Consider the following 9,224-nt stretch of genomic DNA (forward strand, 5'->3'; position numbering starts at 1 on the left):
TTCACAGATGTGTAAGTTACCCATGTCTTGGGCACTAATACACCCCCATACCATCACAGATGCTGGCTTTTCAACTTTGCGCCTATAACAATCCGGATGGTTCTTTTTCTCTTTGGTCCGGAGGACACGGCGTCCACAGTTTCCAAAAACAATTTGAAATGTGGACTCGTCAGACCACAGAACACTTTTCCACTTTGTATCAGTTCATCTTAGATGAGCTCAGGCCCAGCGAAGCCGACGGCGTTTCTGGGTGTTGTTGATAAACGGTTTTCGCCTTGCATAGGAGAGTTTTAACTTGCACTTACAGATGTAGCGACCAACTGTAGTTACTGACAGTGGGTTTCTGAAGTGTTCCTGAGCCCATGTGGTGATATCCTTTACACACTTATGTCGCTTGTTGATGCAGTATAGCCTGAGGGATCGAAGGTCACAGGCTTAGCTGCTTACGTGCAGTGATTTCTCCAGATTCTCTGAACCCTTTGATGATATTACGGACCGTAGATGGTGAAATCCCTAAATTCCTTGCAATAGCTAGTTGAGAAAGGTTTTTCTTAAACTGTTCAACAATTTGCTCACGCATTTGTTGACAAAGTGGTGACCCTCGCCCCATCCTTGTTTGTGAATGACTGAGCATTTCATGGAATCTACTTTAATACCCAATCATGGCACCCACCTGTTCCCAATTTGCCTGTTCACCTGTGGGATGTTCCAAATAAGTGTTTGATGAGCATTCCTCAACTTTATCAGTATTTATTGCCACCTTTCCCAAATTCTTTGTCACGTGTTGCTGGCATCAAATTCTAAAGTTAATGATTATTTGCAAAAAAAAAAAATGTTTATCAGTTTGAACATCAAATATGTTGTCTTTGTAGCATATTCAATTGAATATGGGTTGAAAATGATTTGCAAATCATTGTATTCCGTTTATATTTACATCTAACACAATTTCCCAACTCATATGGAAACAGGGTTTGTATATAAAAAACATAACATTGGGAAAATAAGGAGTGAAGGAAGACATGTTACTTTTAGACTATGTCTACATTAAGCCGGATAACCCCTTAAACAAATCATTATTTAGCCTAAGCCCCGTTTCAGCGACACTAAACCAGCGTTTAAGGTTCCCCTCCTCGGACAAATTTTTTTACACGGGTAAGTGCGCCGTGTATTTCTTGAATCTCCGGTTCTTAGCTTTGTACGGACTCGTTGATCGTTTACAAACTGAGTTCGGAGAGGAAGTGACGCCAGAAAGACCACGCCCCACACAGGAAGTGACATCAGAAAGAACGCGTCACAGCCAGCTTCATAGTAAAGCGGTTCCGTAACTCGGAGCTAACCACTGGAAATATGAAGGCGAGTCGTCCAGATTTGCCCGTGTTTCTCCTTCTTCAACATGTACAGATGCTTGTGGAAAGCGATTGCAGCTATTTAGGATACAACACCTCCCAGACAGCAAGAGAACTTTCCAATGTTCGGGTCAGCTGTGATTCTACTTACCGAAAAGCTTCGTCCATCTGTTGAAGGAGAGTCAACGATAATGCGAGCTACCGTGGATGTTATAAAAAAGGTAGCGTGTGCTTTGTATTACCTGGTCGTGGAGGGAAGACTACGGAAAACGGCGAATGCTTTTAGACTGGCAAAGCAGACTGTATCAGTTTTTGTCCGCCTTGTATGTCGCGGACTTGACGTCTCGGTCCAGAGACGTCAAAGTCACCAAAAACGAATGGACAAAGAAGGTGAAGCCAAAAGAGTGAGGAGTGTCCTGACCAGATATCTAGATCCCTAGATTGATTGATGTAAAATGTTCTGTATCACATTGTGTACTTTCGTGTCCAGTTAAGATGTGATTAATTTATGATGTCTCAGGTGTGATTCACTACAATAGGGCCCCACAGCACACTGGATTCCAGTTCATTGAAATACCACAACACTGGCTATTGATCAGATAAGTTACATTTAATTTAAGAACTTGCACACAAAGCAACACTGGAGGTGACTATGACGTGCGCATTTTCCACGCATGCGTATTAGGTCGCGTTGCGCCAACTGACGGAGGGAGGGAGGGGGTCTTAAACGACCATTGTGTGTGTGTGTGTGTGTGGACAAGGATAAGGTTAGGTGGTTGGGGACCACTGCTCTACATAACATGTAATGGTGGTTCTTTGGTAAAAATGTTGCATAGATGATGTTTTACAGATCATCTTCAAGTCTCTTTCTGACAGTCGCTTCAGGATGCGCCGTTTTGTGGGCGGTCTTATTTACGTGGCTCACCTTCGACACCCGTCATCTTTGTTGTAGCGGTGTAGCGTGCAAGGACGGGGGTGGAAGAAGTGTCAAAAGATGGAGCTAACTGTTTTAATGACATTCAGACTTTACTTCAATCAATAATAGCTCCTCATCCGTGGCTCACTAGTGCAACAACAGCGCCGGAAATGTGGCCTGTGAAAAACCGTCCGTCCGGAACTCTCTAATAACTAAAGTTCCTTGGGTGAATAATGTAAACCCACGACACCGGTAGTTTTTAGCGCTTCCATGGCGAGTTTACTGACAGATATAAGTTAGAACCTTACGCAATTTTATATTGAAAAACGCCCCAAAACAAGAAGATACAGAAAAAGAAGAAGCTTATCGACTACGTCGTCGTCACGGACTACAGTGGCGGACATGCACAAATTTTCAGGACTTATGCAGATCCCAAAAACAGATCAGCAGGTACCAGAAGGTAAGAAAAGTTGGTTTTGCATGATATTGCAAAACAAAACGGCAGATAATGTGTCTGCTAATGGGTGCCATTTTGCGGTCCTTATACACCAGGGGTAGGGAACCTATGGCTCTAGAGCCTCTTTTGATGACCGCATCTGGCTCTCAGATAAATCTTAGCTGACATTGCTTAACAGGATAAGTAATGAATAATTCCGCTGGTAATCACAGTGTTAAAAAATCTAGACATGCGGTGCACTGCCACAAGCCCAGGGAGAAAGACGAGGTGTGGAAGCGTGCGGAACACCTCCACAAGCGTACAGTCATTAGGGGCTATTTGTGACCCGCGGCTCATTTTTACACCGTGGCACATTGCAACTGCTGGAAATATAGGTTTTTAATTTTGTTTACCACCGCTGTTGTCCTTTTCACACTGACTGTGTCTGCTGGGAAATTGTGGCCTTAGGACTACTTCCAAAATAGTTCACAATAGTCGACCGTGCACGGTCATTCAGAAGCTTCATCTTTTTGTTGTAGGATCTTTATGAGTCAAGTGACTCGCGAGGAGCAAAGAGGACACGGATACAAATCTCACAAGGAAAATTGTGTCAAACTATGGAAAAGTTCATTCTGCTGTCAGCAATATTTGTTATCTGGTGTGTTTTTTTTAACGTCTTTTTCCATTAGTGATGGTATAAAAAAGCGCAGAAAAAAATAAAACATAAATTGTAAAAATTAACAACTGAAATTAGATTACAAATACAAAACCCAAAACCGGTGAAATGGGCACATCGTGTAAATGGTAAATAAAAACAAAATACAATGATTTGCAAAATACTTTTCAACTTATATTCAATTGAATAGACTGCAAAGACACGATATTTATTTGGAATTTGATGCCTGCAACATGTTTCAAAAAGCTGGCACAAGTGGCAAAAAAGACTGAGAAAGTTGAGGAATGCTCATCAAACACTTATTTGGAACATCCCACAGGTGAACAGGCTAATTGGGAACAGGTGGGTGCCATGATTGGGTATAAAAGCAGCTTCCATGAAAATGCTCAGTCATTCACAAACAAGGATGGGGCGAGGGTCACCACTTTGTCAACAAAAGCCTGCGAAAATTGTCGAACAGTTTAAGAACAACATTTCTCAACGAGTTATTGCAAGGAATTTAGGGATTTCACCATCTAAAAAGGTCCGTAATATCATCAAAAGGTTCAGAGAATCTGGAGAAATCACTGCACGTAAGCGATGATATTACGGACCTTCGATCCCTCAGGCGGTACTGCATCAAAAAGTGACATCAGTGTGTAAAGGATATCACCACATGGGCTCAGGAACACTTCAGAAAACCACTGTCAATAACTACAGTTGGTTGCTACATCTGTACGTGCAAGTTAAAACTCTACTATGCAAAGCGAAAGCCATTTATCAACAACACCCAGAAACGCTGCCGGCTCCGACGGGCCTGAGCTCATCTAAGATGGACTGATGCAAAGTGGAAAAGTGTTCTTTGGTCTGACGAGTCCACATTTCAAATTGTTTTTGGAAACTGTGGACGTCGTGGCCTCCGGACCTAAGAAGAATAGAACCATCCGGATTGTTCTAGGCGCAAAGTTCAAAAGCCAGCATCTGTGATGGTATCGGGGTGTATTAGTGCCCAAGGCATGGGTAACTTACACATCTGTGTAGTCACCATTAATGCTGAAAGGTACATACAGGTTTTGGAGCAACATATGTTGCCATCCAAGCAACGTTGTCATGGACGCCCCTGCTTATTTCCGCAAGACAATGCCAAGCCACATTCTGCACGTGTTACAACAGCATGGCTTCATAGTAAAAGAGTGCGGGTACTAGACTGGCCTGCCTGTAGTCCAGACCTGTCTCCCATTGAAAATGTGTGGACTGTTGAACAACTTAGTTGTTGAACAACAAGAATGAGAAAGAATTCCACCTGAAAAGCTTCAAAAATTGGTCTCCTCAGTTCCCAAACGAGTGTTGTTAAAAGGAAAGCCCATGTAACACAGTGGTAAAAATGCCCCTGTGACAACTTTTTTGCAATGTGTTGCTACCATTAAAATTAAGTTGATGATTATTTGCATAAAAAAAAAAAGTGTTTCTCAGAACATTAAATATAATATGACCCTTTTAATGCGCCTTATATTCGGGTGCGCCTTTTGTATGAAAATAGACCTGAATAGACCCGCTCATCGGCAGTGCATCTTATAATCCAGTCTGAAAAATACGGTATATGTTCTACATAGTAGACACTTTTGTGTAATTTATCATTTGTATATTTTCATCTGTACTTTTTTAGGTGAGGGAAATCTTTATCAATGCATTTATGGGATATGGCACCGCCTTATGGAATATTTACAACAGGCTTGAGTAAATTATTATAAATATTTCAGAATCCTTCCCAACACCTAATATGGGTAGGTTTTAATTATTCTGACCCAAATCTTATTTTACAACTACTACCAACAATTGTTTCCTTCATAAAAACAAAGTTACTTCTAAAAAGTGAGAAATATCACAACAAGTCTGTCTTTTGAAGAGCTCTTCTACAAGATCTGGCTCCCCTCAAAGAGCCATGAACCCCATCTCACCAGGAATTCTGGGCCCCATGAAAAATAACTCATTGTGATTGTTTCATCCATTTTTGGAGGTCTCTGTCAGTCAGGCGCTCGAGGAATTGTCCGGACTTTTCTCCCATATATGGCACCCCTGCACACAGGAATGAATGCACAGACAGCGGGTTTGTTGTTTCGTTTTTTGTTATTTTTTTAAACTACGCAAAAGGGATCCGAGAGAGAACTTGGAGAAATTAATGTACCTCATTTACACAACAATTGTGGCGGTCCATTGTGAAATTGTAAAATATACATTTTTTCAACGAATCGCATTTTGTTCATAATTAACGCAAACAGAGAGCCATACATCCCATCTCTGAAAGGCAGGGATGTCGACAGTACCGGTAATTCTTGGCCCCATGAAAAATATCTCATTGGTATTGTTATATCCATTTTTGGAGGTCTGTGTCAGTCAAGCGCCCTAGGAATTTTCCTAACTTTTCGGTCATATACGACACCCCGGCACACAGGAATTATTGCACAAAAAGTGCAATAAAGTTGGTTCGGGTTTTTTTAAGATACGCAAGAGATCATAGAGAGAACTTGGAGAAATTGATGTACTTCATTTACACAACAATGGTGGCGGATCCCCTGTAAAATTGTAAAATATAGATTATTTTATAGTGTTTCAGTACAACAGTTTGACCAACAACAACAAAAAAAAACAGGAGTGATACCTCTCACATCGAATAAACAATCTTCACCTCTTGCGTTCATTTCGATGAAATGGCTAAACATTTTAGTCAATAGTGATGTTATTTGAACACTGATACAATATTCAACATTGTCCACACCTGTCTCCATCTAAACACAGCAGTCCGCCCTTAAACGCACGGCGGAAAGTTAGGGAAAATGACGTTAAGCTAAGCACTTGGCTTAAAGTGCTTAAAGTGCAAAATCTCCGCAGCTAAGTCGGTGTCGTTGGTTTTTCGGTCATTAAAAAAATAAACGGTATTACTAACCGTCGGGAATTATCGCAAATCATCATTATAGCGTTTACTGTTACATCCCTCGTCCACTAACAAGTAAAAAAAATCAAAAGGTGGTCACGGCATGTTCTTGCCACAAAAGTTGGTCAATTTTTTGGGGCGTCACAGCAAAAGACGAGGGCAGTCATGGGACTTTTTTATATTATCGATATTTATATCTAATATTATACAATAATGTAACAAATATTATATTATCAAAAATTACATTTTGGAATGAAAATAAATACTCAAATTTGATCAATCTGTAACAACAATATTGTTCATGTTAATATTGTAATGGTAGTTGCATTTGTATTCATTTAGGTTGTAAAGTAGTTATAATCTGTTGTAGTAATGAACTATTAGTTTCAGGTTTCCCGATAAACCATCTATCAATTTTCGACCGATTGTCCCTATCGGGGTCACGGGGGGGGGGCTGAAGCCTATCACAGTTGCACTCAGACGGAAGGCTGCGTACACCCTGGACATGTCGCCACCTCATCGCAGGCTAACACAGTTTAACAAATATAATATACATTACAACCTTCTTTTGTTAAAGTAAACAAAAAAATATCTGATTGACTTATCATTTCAGAGCAAGTTATCCATTAAATTGTAGTTTGGAAAAAATGAAAATACATTTTACGGTGGGGGAAAAAAAACTGCTCAGTCGCCAGAATTTTACTGTAAAAAAAAACAAAAAACATGGTATTGTTACTATAACAATCTACAAGGTTAATATAGGTTGCTTCTCTTTCTTCCCCTCAATTTTTCTGCATTCTTTTGTATCTCTAGCTATTGTTACGTATATGTATTGTTGCATTTCAACAACTGTATTGTTGATAATAGAGGTAAATTATTGGTATTGTTCATTATCAATAAATAGTGCTATTTCTATTGGTATTTGTATTTCTGTCGTGTAATAATGCTCATTGTCATTTCTGTATTATTATTTATCTCGCTAACTGCTTCTTTGCTATAACTTTTACCATCATATTTGTACATGTTGTATTTGCTGATGTTGCTCTATTGTTGTTATTTGCTGTTGTTTTTGTTTCTCTGTCTTATCCCCACAATGGTACATGGTACTGTTCTCCCATTTACAGTATCACCATCAAAACAACAAGCGTGGATTTTACATCGAAAAAACTGGTCATTTACCAGAATTTTTCCGTAAAAAACAGTGGTACAATTTTGCCATTTACAGTAATTTGCTGTAAAAACAAGTGTTTGTCAACTTGTTTGTGAGAGATAGAATGCAGCAGATAGACAACTGATGAATGTCTGTTTTCTAACTCCCGCCCGGGGGCAAAACATGACCACCGTGAAAATCCTCTAATGGGCAAATCAAATCCTGGTGTATTTTTGTCTGTTTCGAACAATCAGAAGCATCGTCACATATTTTTCCAGATAGTGTTGTTGCCATTTTGACACGTAGTCACAGAAGTTCTTGCAAAGGTCAAGAAACAAAATAGCTTCGCATAAAGATGAAACGGCGTTTGTACACGAACCACTCACCTACGTTTTTGCCACATATTGTAAAACAACAACGTGCTCCACTGCCTACGCAGCTTTAATTGTGTCTATTTCCTGTTTGCTTGACACGTTCATTTTCTACTGCCTTTGTTTTGTCTTAAAAACATCCCGTTGTAAGACACGCTATGTCATTACAATATTTGACCTCATCTTGTTGCTCACATCTGACAGGATGCCAATCCCCAGTCAGAGGGATCATTTGATAGTGGCTTGTTAAAGGGGAACATTATCACAATTTCAGAAGGGTTAAAACCATTAAAAATCAGTTCCCAGTGGCTTATTATATTTTTCGAAGTTTTTTTCAAAATTTTACCCATCACGCAATATCTCTAAAAAAAAGCTTCAAAGTGCCTGATTTTAACCATCGTTATAAACACCCGTCCATTTTCCTGTGACGTCACATAGTGAAGCCAACACAAACAAACATGGCGGATAGAACAGCAAGGTATAGCGACATTAGCTCGGATTCAGACTCGGATTTCAGCGGCTTAAGCGATTCAACAGATTACGCATGTATTGAAACGGATGGTTGTAGTGTGGAGGCAGGTAGCGAAAACGAAATTGAAGAAGAAACTGAAGCTATTGAGCCATATCGGTTTGAACCGTATGCAAGCGAAAACGACGAAAACAACAGCCAGCGACACGGGAGAAAGCGAGGACGAATTTGGCGATCGCCTTCTAACCAACGATTGGTATGTGTTTGTTTGGCATTAAAGGAAACTAACAACTATGAACTAGGTTTACAGCATATGAAATACATTTGGCAACAACATGCACTTTGAGAGTGCAGACAGCCCAATTTTCATCAATTAATATATTCTGTAGACATACCCTCATCCGCTATCTTTTCCTGAAAGCTGATCTGTCCAGTTTTGGAGTTGATGTCAGCAGGCCAGGGAAGCTAGGGTCGTAGGGGGTTTAGCTTGCTCGTCTGCGGGAACAAACTGCCGCCATTGCTTGCCGTGCTACCGAGGACCTTTGTCCCTGAATTGCTCACACACTCCGGCAGATTCAATGGGGGTCTGGCGGCAGATTTCTTTGACTTTATCGTTGGAAATGCATCTGCTTTGAGTGTCGCAGGATATCCACACATTCTTGCCATCTCTGTCGTAGCATAGCTTTCGTCGGTAAAGTGTGCGGAACAAACGTCCAATTTCTTGCCACTTTCGCATCTTTGGGCCACTGGTGCAACTTGAATCCGTCCCTGTTCGTGTTGTTACACCCTCCGACAACACACCGACGAGGCATGATGTCTCCAAGGTACGGAAAACAGTCGAAAAAATGGAAAATAACAGAGCTTATTTGACTCGGTGTTTGAGAAAATGGCGGATTGCTTCCCGATATGACGTCATCGCTCTGAGAGCGAATATTAGAAAGGCATTTAA

This window comes from Nerophis lumbriciformis, linkage group LG10 (assembly GCF_033978685.3).
Source record: "Nerophis lumbriciformis linkage group LG10, RoL_Nlum_v2.1, whole genome shotgun sequence".
NCBI classification, from domain to species: Eukaryota; Metazoa; Chordata; class Actinopteri; order Syngnathiformes; family Syngnathidae; genus Nerophis; species Nerophis lumbriciformis.